This window comes from Chiloscyllium plagiosum, unplaced genomic scaffold (assembly GCF_037043375.1).
Source record: "Chiloscyllium plagiosum isolate Xiang-an unplaced genomic scaffold, Cpla_swu_hap1 HiC_scaffold_19, whole genome shotgun sequence".
In the NCBI taxonomy this organism is placed as follows: Eukaryota; Metazoa; Chordata; class Chondrichthyes; order Orectolobiformes; family Hemiscylliidae; genus Chiloscyllium; species Chiloscyllium plagiosum.
Genome location: NW_028270157.1, coordinates 78,891,669 through 78,910,470, shown reverse-complemented (window position 1 = coordinate 78,910,470; position 18,802 = coordinate 78,891,669). Strand labels below are relative to the sequence as shown.

The following is an 18,802-nucleotide window of genomic DNA, read 5'->3' as shown; positions in this document are numbered from 1 at the left end:
ATTTCTAATCTCCCACAAACTGTCAGGGACATTTAAGCTACTGCTCGGCGAGCACACGCTGGACGGCAGTAAATTGAGGGGTGTGTAGGTTAGGTTGATCTTAGATTAAGAAAACTGCTCGGCACGACATCGTGGGCCGAAGGGCCTGTACTGTGCAATGTTCTAACTGCAGGCACATCCACACACATCAAAGACATGGAGGGCTCGGCTGAATCTATTGCTTTCTTCTCTACGTGTCACGTTTCATCGAGGTAGCGTCCTAGGCCCAAGCATCTTCAGCGAGTGGTGAGAATATGCAGTGCACTGCCTGAGAGAGAGGGTGCTGGAGGCAGATTCAATGGTGACTTTGGTCGGAGGGTCGGATACTTATCTGAAGAGAGAATATTTGCTGCAGGGCGAGTGGGACTGGGGAAGTTGCTCGTGCAGAGAGCTGATGCAGACATGACAGGCTGAATGTATCATTCAATGCGTGCAGTTCTGCAGTTGGTTACCGCCTCCTCAAAAACGCTGTGCTGGTCACGTGAGAAGTCACGTAAGCTTAGCCCTGACCCACTTGATTGGTGAGATACTGACGATCTCTACATGACCATGAGACAGTGGTTCACTGACAGGGGAAAAAAAGCAACTGCTGTAAACGGACCTGCTGCTCTCGTTAGAAATCCTGGGAGGACTACGGCGACAGGGAAACTGTCAGCAGTGATCTACAAGTCTTTGAACAGAATCAAGCTGATTGAAAACATGGAGGACAAATGGGACTTGAGGCAGTCCGCGGTATTGTAGTTATCGCTTCTCGGCCTTTTGGCTAAGATCAAGTGTAGTATCTGTTCTTATCAGCCAAGACATGGCTTGGCTGGTGGTGAGAAGGGCTCTGCCTGTGAGATCATTTATGCACGCCCGGACTCTCTGCCGCACCGCACGCTGCCCTCGAAGCGGCTGCGGGGGGGACGAGACTGTCACACACCTCCTTCTGGAATGTGCCTATGCAGAGGAAGTCTGGAGAGGAATGCAGTGGTGTTTGTCGAGGTTCGTCCCGAGCAGCGCCGTGACGCGGGACTCCGTGCTCTACGGCCTGTTCCCCGGGACGCACACCGAGACGAACATCAACTGCGCCTGGAGGATCATCAACTCGGTGAAGGACGCTCTCTGGGTGGTCCGAAACCTGTTGATCTTCCAGCTGAAGGAGTTGACCCCGACTGAGTGTTGCAGACTGGCACATTCCATGGTCCAGGACTACGTGTTGAGGGACGCGATGAAGCTTGGGGCAGCTGCCGCCAAGGCGCGGTGGGGAAAGACCACCGTCTAACATCTGCCTGCCTAATGAAGAACAGGGGGCCCACACAGTCATTTGGGCTCCGCTGGCGTCTGAGCTCAATGTAATCGCACTAACCTGTGAATATGAATGATTACCCTGTTTCGATACGTAAAGAAATGGAATGTTCACAGAATGATGACATGTCCAATTGTATAGATTAAATATATATGAATAAAGTATATTTTTGAAATAAAAAAAAAAAAAAAAATCTGTTCTTATCAGTTTAATATCTGATACGTCCCTTATCTGGGGACCATATATTAAATTGATTTTTGGAGCAGGGAGATGGAATAGGGGCTTGCTCCGTCCACTCCACGCATCGACCTGGTATTGCAGTACCTCCGGGAACGGTGCACCCCTCATCTATAAATCTAAAAACAGCTTCATGTTTATAACTCAGGCTTTCGGTGCTTTGTGTCTGCTGGATGGGTTTGAGTACCAAGTGCTTCATTTCTCACACCTCACATCCAACCGGGCGTGAGTCGATTCAAACTCGTCTGTTCTAAGGTGGCTGCTCAGCTCCCGCTCCCTATCCTTCTCTCGCCATCTCTGTCTCTTGCGCACCTTGACACTTGCTCTCAATGTCATCCCCTCGGACCCCTGCTGCGTGCTGCACCTTCCCGCCAACGCCGGGCCCCGATCACACCACATGGTGTCAGAATTTGGGAGTCGCAGCAACCGTAGCTGCCCACCAGCTTTTCTTACTCGCGAGCGACATTTCAGAAAAACAAGAGAAGGTCAACTGTGCTACGTTGCTGCATGCTGCTGGGGATGAAGCTATCTCGGGGTTCAGTCGTTTTGATTTTGATGACTTGAAAGAGAGATTTCGAGAACACTGTGAGCTAGGACAAAAATCATCGGGACGTATTTAAGGCACATGCTTTTCATCAGACTGCAAGGGCAGGCGGAATCGATAGGTACGTATGTGACTGACCGGAAAAACGAGGCAAAGGACTGTGAGTTTCAGCCATTTTCCGATTCACTGAGCCGCGACAGAATCGTGTGTGCTATCACGAATGACTGAGTCAGAGGCAGGTTACTCAGAGAGTCAATTCTCACTGGGAAAAGCAAAGAGACAGCACTAACTCGACAACAGCACGTGAGAAAACGTAGAACAAACAAACCAATGTTTGCTGACCGGAACTGGCCTGGAAAGATAATAAGGCAGGTAGGAGCACTGCAGATTATCCGGCACCTGGGCTGTGTACGCAGGGACTGGCACAACACCCCCTTGCCTTCTTTTGCACTTAGAATGCTGCCAGTTCTGGCTGAGGCAGCAAAGTCAGTCTCACACAAGCAGCGTGTGCCAGCTGTCTGTGACAACAAATTCCAAAGACTCACAACCCTCTGAGAGAAGACGTTTCTCCTGATCTCACTCTTAAATTGGTGCCTCTTTATTCTGTTCAGTTCTAGACACTCCCATGAGGGAAAATGTCCTCTCAGCATTTACCCTGTCGAGCCACGTAAGAATCCAATATGTTTCAATAAGATTGTGTCTCATTCATTTAAACTCAGGATCTACACTCATCTGGAGGTAGGGTTTACCGGGCTCAGTTTTACTGAAAAGCTGACCTCCGGCTAGTTCAGCAAATAGGTCGTTGAGCAAAGGGAAAGGAAACCGCCTAGCACACACCAGCAGGTGAACTGTTGCAGCATGATATTGCGGCTCCGGCACTCAATCCCTCTACCAATGAAACCTAACAGCCTTCTTAACAGCACTATCCACTTGGGTGGCAACTTTCAGGGATCTATGTACATGGGACTCCAAGATCCCTCTGCACATCCACACTACCAAGAATCTTTCCATCGACCCAGTACTCTGCCTTCCTGTTATTCTTCCCAAAGTGCATCACCTCACATTTAGCTGCATTGAACTCCATTTGCCACCTCTCAGCCCAATTCTGCAGTTTATCCAAGTACCCCTGCAACCTGTAACATTCTTCCACACTGACCACGACTCCACCGACTTTAGCGTCGTCTGCAAATTTGCTAATCCATCCACCTATGTTATGCCTGCATCTAAGTCATTTATAAAAATGACAAACAGCAGTGGTCCCAAAACAGACCCTTGTGGCACACCACTAGTAACCGGACTCCAGGCTGAATATTTTCCATCAACCACCACCCGCTGCCTTCTTTCAGAAAGCCAGTTTCTAAGCCAAGCTGCTAAATCACCCTCAGTTCCATGCCTCTGCATTTTCTCCAACAGCCTACCACGTGGAACCTTATCAAAGGCTCCCGGCGTCCTGCTTCTCTATCCCATTGAAAACAATAGCGTGCTTCTTTAGAATTCTTGATCAGTCACTCTCAGAATCTTGACAAGTGATTGCCTTCGGCCCAGTTGAGTTTGATTCTGTCCAACCACATTCTTGCCCATAAAGCTCTAAGATTTCCTTTGTTGACGCGCAGGCTGTGTCTTCAGACTGACCGTATAACTGAACGTTCCCACCGTGAAAGCACCTGTGTGTGTTCCTCGCTCAGTTTCTGAAGGTTGCAGTGCAACGTGACTCAGCCGTATCAATGAAACCGGTGTCCACCTCCATTCTTACCGGTTTGCCGTTCAGTAAGGGAGCGACCGGGGCGTCGGCAGCTATCGCCAGTATCTGTAACAACAACACCTCATTGGTTTGTGCGCCTGGGCTTTTGTCTTCTTGCCCTTTTTGTACCATTTAGGATTTCTTCCTGTACTTTCGCTGCAGGTTATTGGTACTTTCTCCCCCGAGCGCACCCACTTAATATATTCTTTTTTAATGCTGCAGTTTCTGCACACAGCTTCTTTCCAGCAGCAATTTGCTGCTGCCTGACATGTGTTTCCACAGCAATGGCAGTTTTGTGTCTGCGTTGGTGCTTGTCCCTGGGCCACCATTTTGTGAACTCTCAGCCACCATTTTGTGAGGTGTTGACCTTCCTTGGCTGCGAGTTCCATCACGGTTGCCATTCCCAGCACTTTCATTTAAGTGTAGTCACCTTTGCGTCAGTAATCTCTTCTGGATCGCTTCACATCTTACGGCAGGCTGCTACAAAAGGTAGAGTCTCGTGGGATCTGAGGTGAGTCGGCTAGCTGGATACAAAACCGACTCGGGGCGCATTTTTCGGAAAGGAGATCAGTAACTAGTGGCGTCCCGCAGGGCTCAGTGCTAGGACCTTTGTTGTTTGTGACGTGTAAATAAATGATCTGTATAAAGAGCTGTACAAAACTCCAGTTAGGCTACAATTGGGATATCGCGCGCAATGCTGTTCGGCACACTACCAGAAGGACGTGGATGCTTTGGAGAGGGTGCAGAGAAGGTTTGCCAGCACGTTGCCTGCCCTGGAGCGCTTCTGCTGTGAGGAGAGGTTGAATAAACTTGGATTGTTGTCACTGCAAAGACGGAAGCCGAGGGGCGACCTGATAGAGGTCGACAGCATACTGAGAGGCATCGAAAGGGTGGGGTGGTGAGTCAGTGGGTACAGGTTCACGGTGAGAGGGGGAAAGTGAGAAGGGAAAAGTGCGGGGAAAGGTTTTCACACAGAGGATGGTGGGTGCCTGGAACGCGTTGCCAGTCGAAGCGCTGGAAGCAGGCACATTAGGAACGTGGGTTGGTACATTAGGAACTTGCAGCGTGGGTTGGTACCTGGGACTTCGATGTTGTGGCTATTACGGAGACATGGGTAGAACAGGGACAGGATTGGCTGTTGCAGGTTCCAGGGTTTAAATGTTTTAGTAGGGTCAGAGGTGGGGGTAAAAGAGGGGGAGGTGTGGCATTGCTTGTCAAAGATAGTATTACAGCTGTGGAAAGGACGATGGATGAAGACTCGCCGTCTGAGGTAGTTTGGGCTGAGGTTAGGAATAGGAAAGGTGAGCTCACCCTGTTAGTAATTTTTTACAGGCCTCCTAATAGTCCTAGAATCGTGGAAGAAAGGATTGCGAGGATGATTCAAGAGAAGAGTGAAAGTAATAGGGTGGTTGTTATGGGGGACTTTAACTTTCCTGATATTGATTGGGAAAGCTATAGCTCAAGTTCGTTAGATGGGTCAGTGTTTGTCCAATGTGTGTAGGAGGGTTTCCTGACACAATATGTAGATAGTTGAAACTTTATTGCTGGAACAGCACAGCAGGTCAGGCAGCATCCAGGGAACAGGAGATTCGACGTTTCGGGCACAGGCCCTTCTTCAGGAAGGGCCTGTGCCCGAAACGTCGAATCTCCTGTTCCCTGGATGCTGCCTGACCTGCTGTGCTGTTCCAGCAATAAAGTTTCAACTTTGATCTCCAGCATCTGCAGACCTCACTTTCTCCACAATATGTAGATAGGCCAACAAGAGGTGGAAAAGTAAGCTTCAAGACAAGGGCGTAACTGATATGTGGAGCTTGTTCAAGGAGCAACTATTGAGTGTCCTTGATAAGTATGTACCCGTCAGGCAGGGAGGAAAGGGTCGTGTGAGGGAGCCGTGGTTTAATAAGGAATTGGAATCCCTTGTTAAATGGAAGAGGGCGGCCTATGTAAAGATGAGGCGTGAAGGTTCAATTGGGGCGATTGAGAGTTATAAGGTAGCCAGGAAGGACCTGAAGAGAGAGCTAAGAGCAGCAAGGAGGGGACATGAAAGGGCCTTAGTTGGTAGGATTAGGGAAAACCCTAAGGCTTTCTATAGGTATGTCAGGAATAAAAGAATGACTAGGGTAGGAATAGGTCCAGTCAAGGATAGTAGTGGGAAGTTGCGTGTGGAGGCTGAAGAGATTGGGGAGACATTGAATGAATACTTTTCGTCAGTATTCAATCAGGAACAGGACATTGTTGTCAATGTGAGTACTGAGTCACAATTAAGTAGAATGGATGGCTTTGAGGTATGTAGAGAAGAGGTGTTGGAAATTCTGGAAAGGGTGAAAATAGATAAGTCCCCTGGGCCTGATGGCATTTATCCTAGGATTCTCCGGGAAGCAAGGGAGGAGATTGCAGAGCCATTGGCCTTGATTTTTATGTCCTCGTTGTCTACAGGAGTAGTGCCAGAAGATTGGAGGCTAGCAAATGTGGTTCCCTTGTTCAAGAAGGGGAGTAGGGATAACCCTAGTAACTATTGGCTGGTGAGTCTCACTTCTGTTGTGGGCAAAATCTTAGAGAGAATTCTAAGGGATAGGATTTATGAACATCTGGATAGGAATAATGTGATCAAGGATAGTCAGCATGGTTTTGTGAAGGGCAGGTCGTGCCTCACAAACCTTATTGAATTCTTTGAGAAGGTGACTAAGGAGGTGGACGAGGGGAAAGCGGTAGATGTGGTGTATATGGATTTTAGTAAGGCGTTTGATAAGGTTCCCCATGGTGGACTACTGCAAAAAATACGGAGGTATGGCATTGAGGGTGAGTTGGAGGTTTGGATTAGGAGTTGGCTGGCTGGAAGAAGACAGAGGGTAGTAGTTGATGGCAAAGGTTCATCTTGGAGTGCCGTCACTAGCGGTGTTCCGCAAGGATCTGTTTTGGGACCATTGCTGTTTGTCATTTTTATAAATGACCTGGAGGAGGGGTTAGAAGGTTGGGTGAGCAAGTTTGCGGATGATACGAAAGTCGGAGGAGTTGCAGACAGTGAGGAAGGATGTGGCAGGTTACAGCGGGATATAGATAAGCTGCAGAACTGGGCAGAAAGGTGGCAAATGGCGTTCAATGTAGCTAAGTGTGAGGTGATTCACTTTCGTAAGAGTAATAAAAAGATGGGGGACTGGGCTAATGGACGGATACTTGGTAGTGTGGATGAGCAGAGGGATCTTGGTGTCCATGTACACAGATCTTTGAAAGTTGCCACCCAGGTAAATAGTGCGGTGAAGAAGGCATATGGCGTACTGGCTTTTATTGGTAGAGGAATTGAGTTAGAACATAGAAGAATACAGCGCAGTACAGGCCCTTTGGCCCTCGATGTTGCGCCGATCCAAGCCCACCTAACCTATACTAACCCACTATCCTCCATATACCTATCCAATGCCTGCTTAAATGCCCATAAAGAGGGAGAGTCCACCACTGCTACTGGCAGGGCATTCCATGAACTTACGACTCGCTGAGTGAAGAACCTACCCCTAACTTCAGTCCTATATCTACCCCCCCTTAATTTAAAGCTATGCCCCCTTGTAATACCCGACTCCATACGCGGGAAAAGGTTCACACTGTCAACCCTATCTAACCCCCTAATCATCTTGTAGTTCCGGAGTACTGAGGTCATGTTGCAGTTGTATAAGACTCTGGTGCGTCCGCATCTGGAGTATTGTGTGCAGTTTTGGTCGCCATACTATAGGAAGGATGTGGAGGCACTGGAACGGGTGCAGAGGAGGTTCACCAGGATGTTGCCTGGTATGGTAGAAAGATCGTATGAGGAAAGGCTGAGGCACTTGGGGTTGTTTTCATTGGAGAAAAGAAGGTTTAGGGGTGACTTGATAGAGGTGTACAAGATGATTAGGGGTTTAGATAGGGTCGACAGTGAGAATCTTTTTCCAAGGGGGCATAGCTTTAAATTAAGCGGGGGTAGGTATAGGACAGATGTTAGGGGTAGGTTCTTTACTCAGCGAGTCGTGAGTTCATGGAATGCCCTGCCAGTAGCAGTGGTGGATTCTCCCTCATTATGGGCATTTAAGCAGGCATTGGATAGGCATATGGAGGATAGTGGGCTAGTGTAGGTTAGGTGGGCTTGGATCGGCGCAACATCGAGGGCCGAAGGGCCTGTACTGCGCTGTATTCTTCTATGTTCTATGTTTCAGGCTCACCTTGTTAGACACGTGAACGGGAGGCGGAACGGCGGGACTGAAACCACGTCTGGGCAACAAGTAGCACGTCCAAACAAGGAGTAGGAATCGGCACAGGCTCGCTGGGCCCTGTGTTATCGACCCGACGTGCCAAAGTCTCCGGCCACGTGTATAACTTTGGTGAATTTCTGCAAATACCTTGTAGACGGGGCTGTGACAGGGACCTTATTGGGGTGTTGACGATAATGAGGGCCACGGAGGGCATTTTTGCTGAGTTTGCAGATGGCACAAAGATAGCGAGAGGGACAGGTAGTTTTGAGGAAACGGGCAGGCTGCAGAAGGGCGTGGAGATGAAGGGCGAGTGGGGAAAGAAGTGACCAAGTGTGCGGTTTTGCACTTTGGTAGCAAGAACAATCGGGTAGACGATTTTCTGAACGAGGGAAAGGCTTTGCAAATCTGAAGCGCAGAGGGTCTTGGGAGTCTTAGTTCCAGGTTGTTTCATGATTAACATGCAGGTTCATCCGATGGTTCGGAAGGCAAATGCAGTGTCGGCATTCATTTCAAGCGGGCGAGAAAAAAGGAGCAGAGACGTGCTGCTGAGGCTGCATCAGGCTCTGGTCTGACCACAGGTGGAATATCGGGAGCAGTTTTGTGCCCTGTACCAAAGGAAGGGATGCGCTGGTGTTGGAGGGAGTCTAGAGAAGGTTTACAAGCGTGTTCCCCCTGGGGCTGAAGGGTTTGTCACACGAGGTCTCTGGGTCTATACCCGATGGTGTTTCGAAAGGTAAGGCGGGATCTGACTGAACCTTACAGGCTACTGGGAGGCCTGGTCAGAGTGGATGTGAAGAAGATTAGATTAGATTACATTACATTACAGTGTGGAAACAGGCCCTTCGACCCAACAAGTCCACACCGACCCGCCGAAGCGCAACCCACCCATACCCCTACATTTGCCCCTTACCTAACACTACGGGCAATTTAGCATGGCCAATTCACCTGACCTGCACATCTTTGGACTGTGGGAGGAAACCGGAGCACCCGGAGGAAACCCACGCAGGCACGGGGAGAACGTGCAAACTCCACACAGTCAGTCGCCTGAGGCGGGAATTGAACCCGATGATCCCACTAGTAGGCGAGACGAGGACCTGGAAGTACAGCCTCAGGGTGAAGGGTCGTCCCTTCAGGCTGAGATGAGGTTGCATTTAAGACAGAGATAGAGAGGTTCTTGATTATAAGGGGATCAAGGGTTGTGGGGAGAGGGCAGGAGAATCGGGGTTGAGAAACCTGTGAGCCACGACCGAATGGCGGAGCGTGGGCCGAATGGCCCGATTCTGCTCCTACGTCTTATGGGCCGTCAGACCTTCCGTGGTCTTGCGGTCATGACAGAAAGCAGTTGTTTCCCAGAGGGTGGCGGCGGTCTGGAATGCACTGCTTGGGAGGGTAGCGAGGCGGGGAACCTCAAAACCTTGAAAAACTACTTGGATGAGCACTGGAAATGTCATAACCTTTCCTGGCTACGGACCAAGTGCTGGAAAGTGGGACTAGAGCAGACTTAGAGTAGCTTTGTCAGTGCGGACTCGGAGGGCCAAAGGGCCTCTTCTGTACTGTGTGACTGTGTGGGGAAGCTTTCTGATTCCCATCTGTTGATTGAGGCCGCCCCATTGATGCTTCCTGATGCGGAGCAGCCGGCTGGATCCAAGTGCGCATTGAAGGTGAGAGGGTGGCAGAGAGCTTCGGAGCCTCCGTCCGTTTGGTTCAGGTTTCGTCTCGTCCTGATGCAAGCATCGATGTACGTGCTCAGTGGCTACCAATAGAGTGAAGGTGCAGTTGATCACTGACTCCACGCGTGGTGCTGCAGGTTGTAATGTCTAGACGAAAACAGAACTCGCTGCACCCTTCGGGAGAAGGGTCACTGGACTCGAAAAAGCGTTAATTCTGCTTTTTCCCCACAGATGCTGAGGTTTTGCTTACTGGGTGTTTTGCTTTATTTTGCATTTTAGACCTTGCTTTTTGATTGCACAGCCACTATCAAACCATTAGCTTGCTGTTAGCGCTGCAATTAGCACTCTTGAATCTTGATTTGCAATTCTAAGGAAGCAGACCGAATTGGAATGTTTGGAGCCGAACCAATAAAGGCTGATTTGCTGTAAATTGATCTTCACATCCCCGCCCCGTCGTGCTATTCATTTGCACGAGGTGGGTTGGGGGATGGGAGTTCACACTTTCCAAGACAAGATGGATTAGTCTGTAAGAGGTACTGTTCGTAAAGGTGAGCGAGCCGAGATTTCCTGACAGTGAGATTTTTCGGTCAGAATTCGAACCTGCTCCAATCATTTGCCTTGTGGGGAGGCAGGGATTTTTCACATTGGTAACAACTGAGATTTTTAGAACGTCGAACAGAGCAGCGCAACAACAGGCCCTTCGGCAACTGTGAGAAACAAAACTCACTCACAATTCAGCCTGAGACAAAGCCTTGGAAACAAGAACATTTAATTCTTTACGGCCTTGCAAGAACAGGCGTTTTGCTCAAGCAATCAGGCTAGCAAAAGCGCGCGAAAACAAAACATGTAAGCATTCTTATTCAGTTTGCAAGTTGCGGAATCACGCCTCCCTTTTCCCATCCTATCATAAGCCGATTACCTCACTCGTTTTTCTCTAATTTTCCTTATCTGACTACCCTGCTGTCCTTGTCCTTGTCTGTTACAGCCTGTCTGCTATTTTATCCAGTTCCCCTTATCATACTATAAGCTTATTGTGAAATGCCCCTACTGCTACTTTTGTGGTCAGCTACAACACTTTAAAGTTATTTCTTAGTTTACAACTATTTCTTAAACAAAAACCTCTATATTCGTTAAAATCTTAGCCTTAAGTATGCTGCAAGAATCCCGCGACCGTTTGTGTAATGTTCCCCTTCCCCTCCCCCCACAACACCCCGTCACCCATCTGCAAAAACAACATCTCTAACTGCATTTCTAATCTCCCACAAACTGTCAGGGACATTTAAGCTACTGCTCGGCGAGCACACGCTGGACGGCAGTAAATTGAGGGGTGTGTAGGTTAGGTTGATCTTAGATTAAGAAAACTGCTCGGCACGACATCGTGGGCCGAAGGGCCTGTACTGTGCAATGTTCTAACTGCAGGCACATCCACACACATCAAAGACATGGAGGGCTCGGCTGAATCTATTGCTTTCTTCTCTACGTGTCACGTTTCATCGAGGTAGCGTCCTAGGCCCAAGCATCTTCAGCGAGTGGTGAGAATATGCAGTGCACTGCCTGAGAGAGAGGGTGCTGGAGGCAGATTCAATGGTGACTTTGGTCGGAGGGTCGGATACTTATCTGAAGAGAGAATATTTGCTGCAGGGCGAGTGGGACTGGGGAAGTTGCTCGTGCAGAGAGCTGATGCAGACATGACAGGCTGAATGTATCATTCAATGCGTGCAGTTCTGCAGTTGGTTACCGCCTCCTCAAAAACGCTGTGCTGGTCACGTGAGAAGTCACGTAAGCTTAGCCCTGACCCACTTGATTGGTGAGATACTGACGATCTCTACATGACCATGAGACAGTGGTTCACTGACAGGGGAAAAAAAGCAACTGCTGTAAACGGACCTGCTGCTCTCGTTAGAAATCCTGGGAGGACTACGGCGACAGGGAAACTGTCAGCAGTGATCTACAAGTCTTTGAACAGAATCAAGCTGATTGAAAACATGGAGGACAAATGGGACTTGAGGCAGTCCGCGGTATTGTAGTTATCGCTTCTCGGCCTTTTGGCTAAGATCAAGTGTCTGTTCTTATCAGGACGGGGGTCGAGTTGTGAGTCATCAGAGCTAGTGGAGATCATCGCTGGATCGTGATTGGACGTTGGAGGATCGTTTGGTTGTGCTGACCTGCTATTGGTGGATCTTCATGCTGGCTTCGGCCTAACGCCAATTCAGGGACCAGCCAACCTCCGAGCTATGGCCTCAACAGCTGCGCGCAGTCCTGGGCAGGGGGTTCGTAACACCGTCCGGGTGTCTGTCAAGCAGGTGGAGGGTCGTACACCGGTGGATCGCATCCTGTTTATTAAGAAGGTATTGCTAGGATGCTGTGGGTTCGCTGCAGCAGACGTGTACTGCCTGCAGGATTTCCCTGGGGCAGGCTACTTTGATGTGACCTTCAGGAGTGTGAAGCAGTGCGAACAGCTCCTGAAGGTCTTCAAGGAGAAGGAAGGGGAGCCGCTGTTCTCCATCTTGTCGGCAACCCCATTGTGTGTGCTTCCTGCACAGAGGAGTCGGGTTGTTACAATCCATATGTACAACCCCTATGTTCCAGCGGCTGATGTCCTGACCTTCCTGGGAAGGTACGTCCAAGTTGAGGGAGAAGCCACCGACGTGATCGACCCCTTTGGGATCTGGACCAGTAAGCGGCAGGTCAGAGTGACTCTGAGGGTCGATGGCAATGGGAACATTCTCCACCCACCCTCGAGCTTCGCAATTGGAGGGAACAGAGGCTACCTGACATATGCAGGGCAGCCAAAAGTGTGCCGAGCCTGCGGGAAGTCGGGACATGTGCTGGCGGATTGCAAAGTGACTATCTGCAGGAACTGCAAACAGGAGGGTCACCTGACTAAGGACTGTCAGGAAGAAAGGAGCTGCAACCTGTGCGGAGAGGCGGGCCACGTGTACAAGACCTGCCCAAGACGGGGGGGCCCCACTTACGCACAGATGGCTGGAGGTGGCAAGGTGAGCCGTGGACCCCCAAAGACCAGTAACGTCCACCTAGACAGCAGGGAAACAGAGTCTGGTGGCACCCAGAAAGAAGAACAGGCTGGAGTGGAGGAGGGGGCAGCCAGTGGAGAGACACAGCAGCTAATCCTAGCTCTCGCTGGGCAGATGGAAGCAATGGAGGAGGAGGAGGAGGTAATCGAGCAGGCAGAGGAGTGGATACCGGTTATAAACAGGAAGAGAAAATCCGGCCACGCCCACAAAGCCTCCCAGCAAAGGGGGAAAAGACAGCTGCACGAGGGAGGGACGGCCAGCACTTCGGATGGGGAAGACGGGCACAAAGAACATCATCACCACCAGAAGAAGAGACAGAGCGCCGTAGATAAAGAGGAGGGCATTTCCTCCCAGCCAGGAAACAACGGACCCCCTGAAGTCCACCCTCCACCCAGTGAGAACCAGGGGGTACCCACTGTCCCACAACTACAGGTAACTGAGAGCTGCGATCCTCTGACAGTCCCATTGTCAGACACAGAACTGGACGGTGCGGACCCTTGCCTTGGCTCAATGACACCAGAGCAGGTAAAGGACCCCAGTGAGGGCCTGGATAGCTACCTCAGCCCAGAGAAGGTCCAGCAGTTCGTGCACACTATGGGGATGCAGATAGCTACCCCAGAGACAGGACAGTCAAATGGACAAGGGTAACCCCATAAACTGGGGGTTAAAGAAGTTTTCCTTTGCTCTCATATAACAGGGCACCCACTCAGTAGGTGGGTTCCGCTGAAGCCACAGCTAAATAATAAGAGACTGGATGGTTAATGAAGGGAACTGTATTTAGGATAACTGTAAATTTGAGCAATTCAATCTGTTCTTTACGACTTGGAATGTATATATGTATGAACGATATGATAAATTGTACAAGTACCAAAGATTTATTTATATGAATAAAGTATATTTTGAAATAAAAAAAAAAAAAAATCTGTTCTTATCAGTTTAATATCTGATACGTCCCTTATCTGGGGACCATATATTAAATTGATTTTTGGAGCAGGGAGATGGAATAGGGGCTTGCTCCGTCCACTCCACGCATCGACCTGGTATTGCAGTACCTCCGGGAACGGTGCACCCCTCATCTATAAATCTAAAAACAGCTTCATGTTTATAACTCAGGCTTTCGGTGCTTTGTGTCTGCTGGATGGGTTTGAGTACCAAGTGCTTCATTTCTCACACCTCACATCCAACCGGGCGTGAGTCGATTCAAACTCGTCTGTTCTAAGGTGGCTGCTCAGCTCCCGCTCCCTATCCTTCTCTCGCCATCTCTGTCTCTTGCGCACCTTGACACTTGCTCTCAATGTCATCCCCTCAGACCCCTGCTGCGTGCTGCACCTTCCCGCCAACGCCGGGCCCCGATCACACCACATGGTGTCAGAATTTGGGAGTCGCAGCAACCGTAGCTGCCCACCAGCTTTTCTTACTCGCGAGCGACATTTCAGAAAAACAAGAGAAGGTCAACTGTGCTACGTTGCTGCATGCTGCTGGGGATGAAGCTATCTCGGGGTTCAGTCGTTTTGATTTTGATGACTTGAAAGAGAGATTTCGAGAACACTGTGAGCTAGGACAAAAATCATCGGGACGTATTTAAGGCACATGCTTTTCATCAGACTGCAAGGGCAGGCGGAATCGATAGGTACGTATGTGACTGACCGGAAAAACGAGGCAAAGGACTGTGAGTTTCAGCCATTTTCCGATTCACTGAGCCGCGACAGAATCGTGTGTGCTATCACGAATGACTGAGTCAGAGGCAGGTTACTCAGAGAGTCAATTCTCACTGGGAAAAGCAAAGAGACAGCACTAACTCGACAACAGCACGTGAGAAAACGTAGAACAAACAAACCAATGTTTGCTGACCGGAACTGGCCTGGAAAGATAATAAGGCAGGTAGGAGCACTGCAGATTATCCGGCACCTGGGCTGTGTACGCAGGGACTGGCACAACACCCCCTTGCCTTCTTTTGCACTTAGAATGCTGCCAGTTCTGGCTGAGGCAGCAAAGTCAGTCTCACACAAGCAGCGTGTGCCAGCTGTCTGTGACAACAAATTCCAAAGACTCACAACCCTCTGAGAGAAGACGTTTCTCCTGATCTCACTCTTAAATTGGTGCCTCTTTATTCTGTTCAGTTCTAGACACTCCCATGAGGGAAAATGTCCTCTCAGCATTTACCCTGTCGAGCCACGTAAGAATCCAATATGTTTCAATAAGATTGTGTCTCATTCATTTAAACTCAGGATCTACACTCATCTGGAGGTAGGGTTTACCGGGCTCAGTTTTACTGAAAAGCTGACCTCCGGCTAGTTCAGCAAATAGGTCGTTGAGCAAAGGGAAAGGAAACCGCCTAGCACACACCAGCAGGTGAACTGTTGCAGCATGATATTGCGGCTCCGGCACTCAATCCCTCTACCAATGAAACCTAACAGCCTTCTTAACAGCACTATCCACTTGGGTGGCAACTTTCAGGGATCTATGTACATGGGACTCCAAGATCCCTCTGCACATCCACACTACCAAGAATCTTTCCATCGACCCAGTACTCTGCCTTCCTGTTATTCTTCCCAAAGTGCATCACCTCACATTTAGCTGCATTGAACTCCATTTGCCACCTCTCAGCCCAATTCTGCAGTTTATCCAAGTACCCCTGCAACCTGTAACATTCTTCCACACTGACCACGACTCCACCGACTTTAGCGTCGTCTGCAAATTTGCTAATCCATCCACCTATGTTATGCCTGCATCTAAGTCATTTATAAAAATGACAAACAGCAGTGGTCCCAAAACAGACCCTTGTGGCACACCACTAGTAACCGGACTCCAGGCTGAATATTTTCCATCAACCACCACCCGCTGCCTTCTTTCAGAAAGCCAGTTTCTAAGCCAAGCTGCTAAATCACCCTCAGTTCCATGCCTCTGCATTTTCTCCAACAGCCTACCACGTGGAACCTTATCAAAGGCTCCCGGCGTCCTGCTTCTCTATCCCATTGAAAACAATAGCGTGCTTCTTTAGAATTCTTGATCAGTCACTCTCAGAATCTTGACAAGTGATTGCCTTCGGCCCAGTTGAGTTTGATTCTGTCCAACCACATTCTTGCCCATAAAGCTCTAAGATTTCCTTTGTTGACGCGCAGGCTGTGTCTTCAGACTGACCGTATAACTGAACGTTCCCACCGTGAAAGCACCTGTGTGTGTTCCTCGCTCAGTTTCTGAAGGTTGCAGTGCAACGTGACTCAGCCGTATCAATGAAACCGGTGTCCACCTCCATTCTTACCGGTTTGCCGTTCAGTAAGGGAGCGACCGGGGCGTCGGCAGCTATCGCCAGTATCTGTAACAACAACACCTCATTGGTTTGTGCGCCTGGGCTTTTGTCTTCTTGCCCTTTTTGTACCATTTAGGATTTCTTCCTGTACTTTCGCTGCAGGTTATTGGTACTTTCTCCCCCGAGCGCACCCACTTAATATATTCTTTTTTAATGCTGCAGTTTCTGCACACAGCTTCTTTCCAGCAGCAATTTGCTGCTGCCTGACATGTGTTTCCACAGCAATGGCAGTTTTGTGTCTGCGTTGGTGCTTGTCCCTGGGCCACCATTTTGTGAACTCTCAGCCACCATTTTGTGAGGTGTTGACCTTCCTTGGCTGCGAGTTCCATCACGGTTGCCATTCCCAGCACTTTCATTTAAGTGTAGTCACCTTTGCGTCAGTAATCTCTTCTGGATCGCTTCACATCTTACGGCAGGCTGCTACAAAAGGTAGAGTCTCGTGGGATCTGAGGTGAGTCGGCTAGCTGGATACAAAACCGACTCGGGGCGCATTTTTCGGAAAGGAGATCAGTAACTAGTGGCGTCCCGCAGGGCTCAGTGCTAGGACCTTTGTTGTTTGTGACGTGTAAATAAATGATCTGTATAAAGAGCTGTACAAAACTCCAGTTAGGCTACAATTGGGATATCGCGCGCAATGCTGTTCGGCACACTACCAGAAGGACGTGGATGCTTTGGAGAGGGTGCAGAGAAGGTTTGCCAGCACGTTGCCTGCCCTGGAGCGCTTCTGCTGTGAGGAGAGGTTGAATAAACTTGGATTGTTGTCACTGCAAAGACGGAAGCCGAGGGGCGACCTGATAGAGGTCGACAGCATACTGAGAGGCATCGAAAGGGTGGGGTGGTGAGTCAGTGGGTACAGGTTCACGGTGAGAGGGGGAAAGTGAGAAGGGAAAAGTGCGGGGAAAGGTTTTCACACAGAGGATGGTGGGTGCCTGGAACGCGTTGCCAGTCGAAGCGCTGGAAGCAGGCACATTAGGAACGTGGGTTGGTACATTAGGAACTTGCAGCGTGGGTTGGTACCTGGGACTTCGATGTTGTGGCTATTACGGAGACATGGGTAGAACAGGGACAGGATTGGCTGTTGCAGGTTCCAGGGTTTAAATGTTTTAGTAGGGTCAGAGGTGGGGGTAAAAGAGGGGGAGGTGTGGCATTGCTTGTCAAAGATAGTATTACAGCTGTGGAAAGGACGATGGATGAAGACTCGCCGTCTGAGGTAGTTTGGGCTGAGGTTAAGAATAGGAAAGGTGAGCTCACCCTGTTAGTAATTTTTTACAGGCCTCCTAATAGTCCTAGAATCGTGGAAGAAAGGATTGCGAGGATGATTCAAGAGAAGAGTGAAAGTAATAGGGTGGTTGTTATGGGGGACTTTAACTTTCCTGATATTGATTGGGAAAGCTATAGCTCAAGTTCGTTAGATGGGTCAGTGTTTGTCCAATGTGTGTAGGAGGGTTTCCTGACACAATATGTAGATAGTTGAAACTTTATTGCTGGAACAGCACAGCAGGTCAGGCAGCATCCAGGGAACAGGAGATTCGACGTTTCGGGCACAGGCCCTTCTTCAGGAAGGGCCTGTGCCCGAAACGTCGAATCTCCTGTTCCCTGGATGCTGCCTGACCTGCTGTGCTGTTCCAGCAATAAAGTTTCAACTTTGATCTCCAGCATCTGCAGACCTCACTTTCTCCACAATATGTAGATAGGCCAACAAGAGGTGGAAAAGTAAGCTTCAAGACAAGGGCGTAACTGATATGTGGAGCTTGTTCAAGGAGCAACTATTGAGTGTCCTTGATAAGTATGTACCCGTCAGGCAGGGAGGAAAGGGTCGTGTGAGGGAGCCGTGGTTTAATAAGGAATTGGAATCCCTTGTTAAATGGAAGAGGGCGGCCTATGTAAAGATGAGGCGTGAAGGTTCAATTGGGGCGATTGAGAGTTATAAGGTAGCCAGGAAGGACCTGAAGAGAGAGCTAAGAGCAGCAAGGAGGGGACATGAAAGGGCCTTAGTTGGTAGGATTAGGGAAAACCCTAAGGCTTTCTATAGGTATGTCAGGAATAAAAGAATGACTAGGGTAGGAATAGGTCCAGTCAAGGATAGTAGTGGGAAGTTGCGTGTGGAGGCTGAAGAGATTGGGGAGACATTGAATGAATACTTTTCGTCAGTATTCAATCAGGAACAGGACATTGTTGTCAATGTGAGTACTGAGTCACAATTAAGTAGAATGGATGGCTTTGAGGTATGTAGAGAAGAGGTGTTGGAAATTCTGGAAAGGGTGAAAATAGATAAGTCCCCTGGGCCTGATGGCATTTATCCTAGGATTCTCCGGGAAGCAAGGGAGGAGATTGCAGAGCCATTGGCCTTGATTTTTATGTCCTCGTTGTCTACAGGAGTAGTGCCAGAAGATTGGAGGCTAGCAAATGTGGTTCCCTTGTTCAAGAAGGGGAGTAGGGATAACCCTAGTAACTATTGGCTGGTGAGTCTCACTTCTGTTGTGGGCAAAATCTTAGAGAGAATTCTAAGGGATAGGATTTATGAACATCTGGATAGGAATAATGTGATCAAGGATAGTCAGCATGGTTTTGTGAAGGGCAGGTCGTGCCTCACAAACCTTATTGAATTCTTTGAGAAGGTGACTAAGGAGGTGGACGAGGGGAAAGCGGTAGATGTGGTGTATATGGATTTTAGTAAGGCGTTTGATAAGGTTCCCCATGGTGGACTACTGCAAAAAATAC

At 49.2% G+C, this 18,802-nt stretch overlaps 1 non-coding gene and 2 pseudogenes across 1 annotated transcript; all 3 read left to right on the top strand.

Annotated features, from left to right (window-relative positions):
- Nucleotides 1–782: 782 nt before the first annotated feature.
- Nucleotides 783–905, top strand: LOC148146834 (U2 spliceosomal RNA; annotated as a pseudogene).
- A 585-nt stretch (nt 906–1,490) lies between these two features.
- On the top strand, nt 1,491–1,673 carry LOC148146833 (U2 spliceosomal RNA). The gene has a single exon (XR_015760517.1). It is a non-coding gene; the product is annotated as a U2 spliceosomal RNA (small nuclear RNA).
- Nucleotides 1,674–13,665: 11,992 nt separating this feature from the next.
- LOC148146832 (U2 spliceosomal RNA) lies at nt 13,666–13,845 on the top strand (annotated as a pseudogene).
- The last annotated feature ends 4,957 nt before the right edge of the window (nt 13,846–18,802 follow it).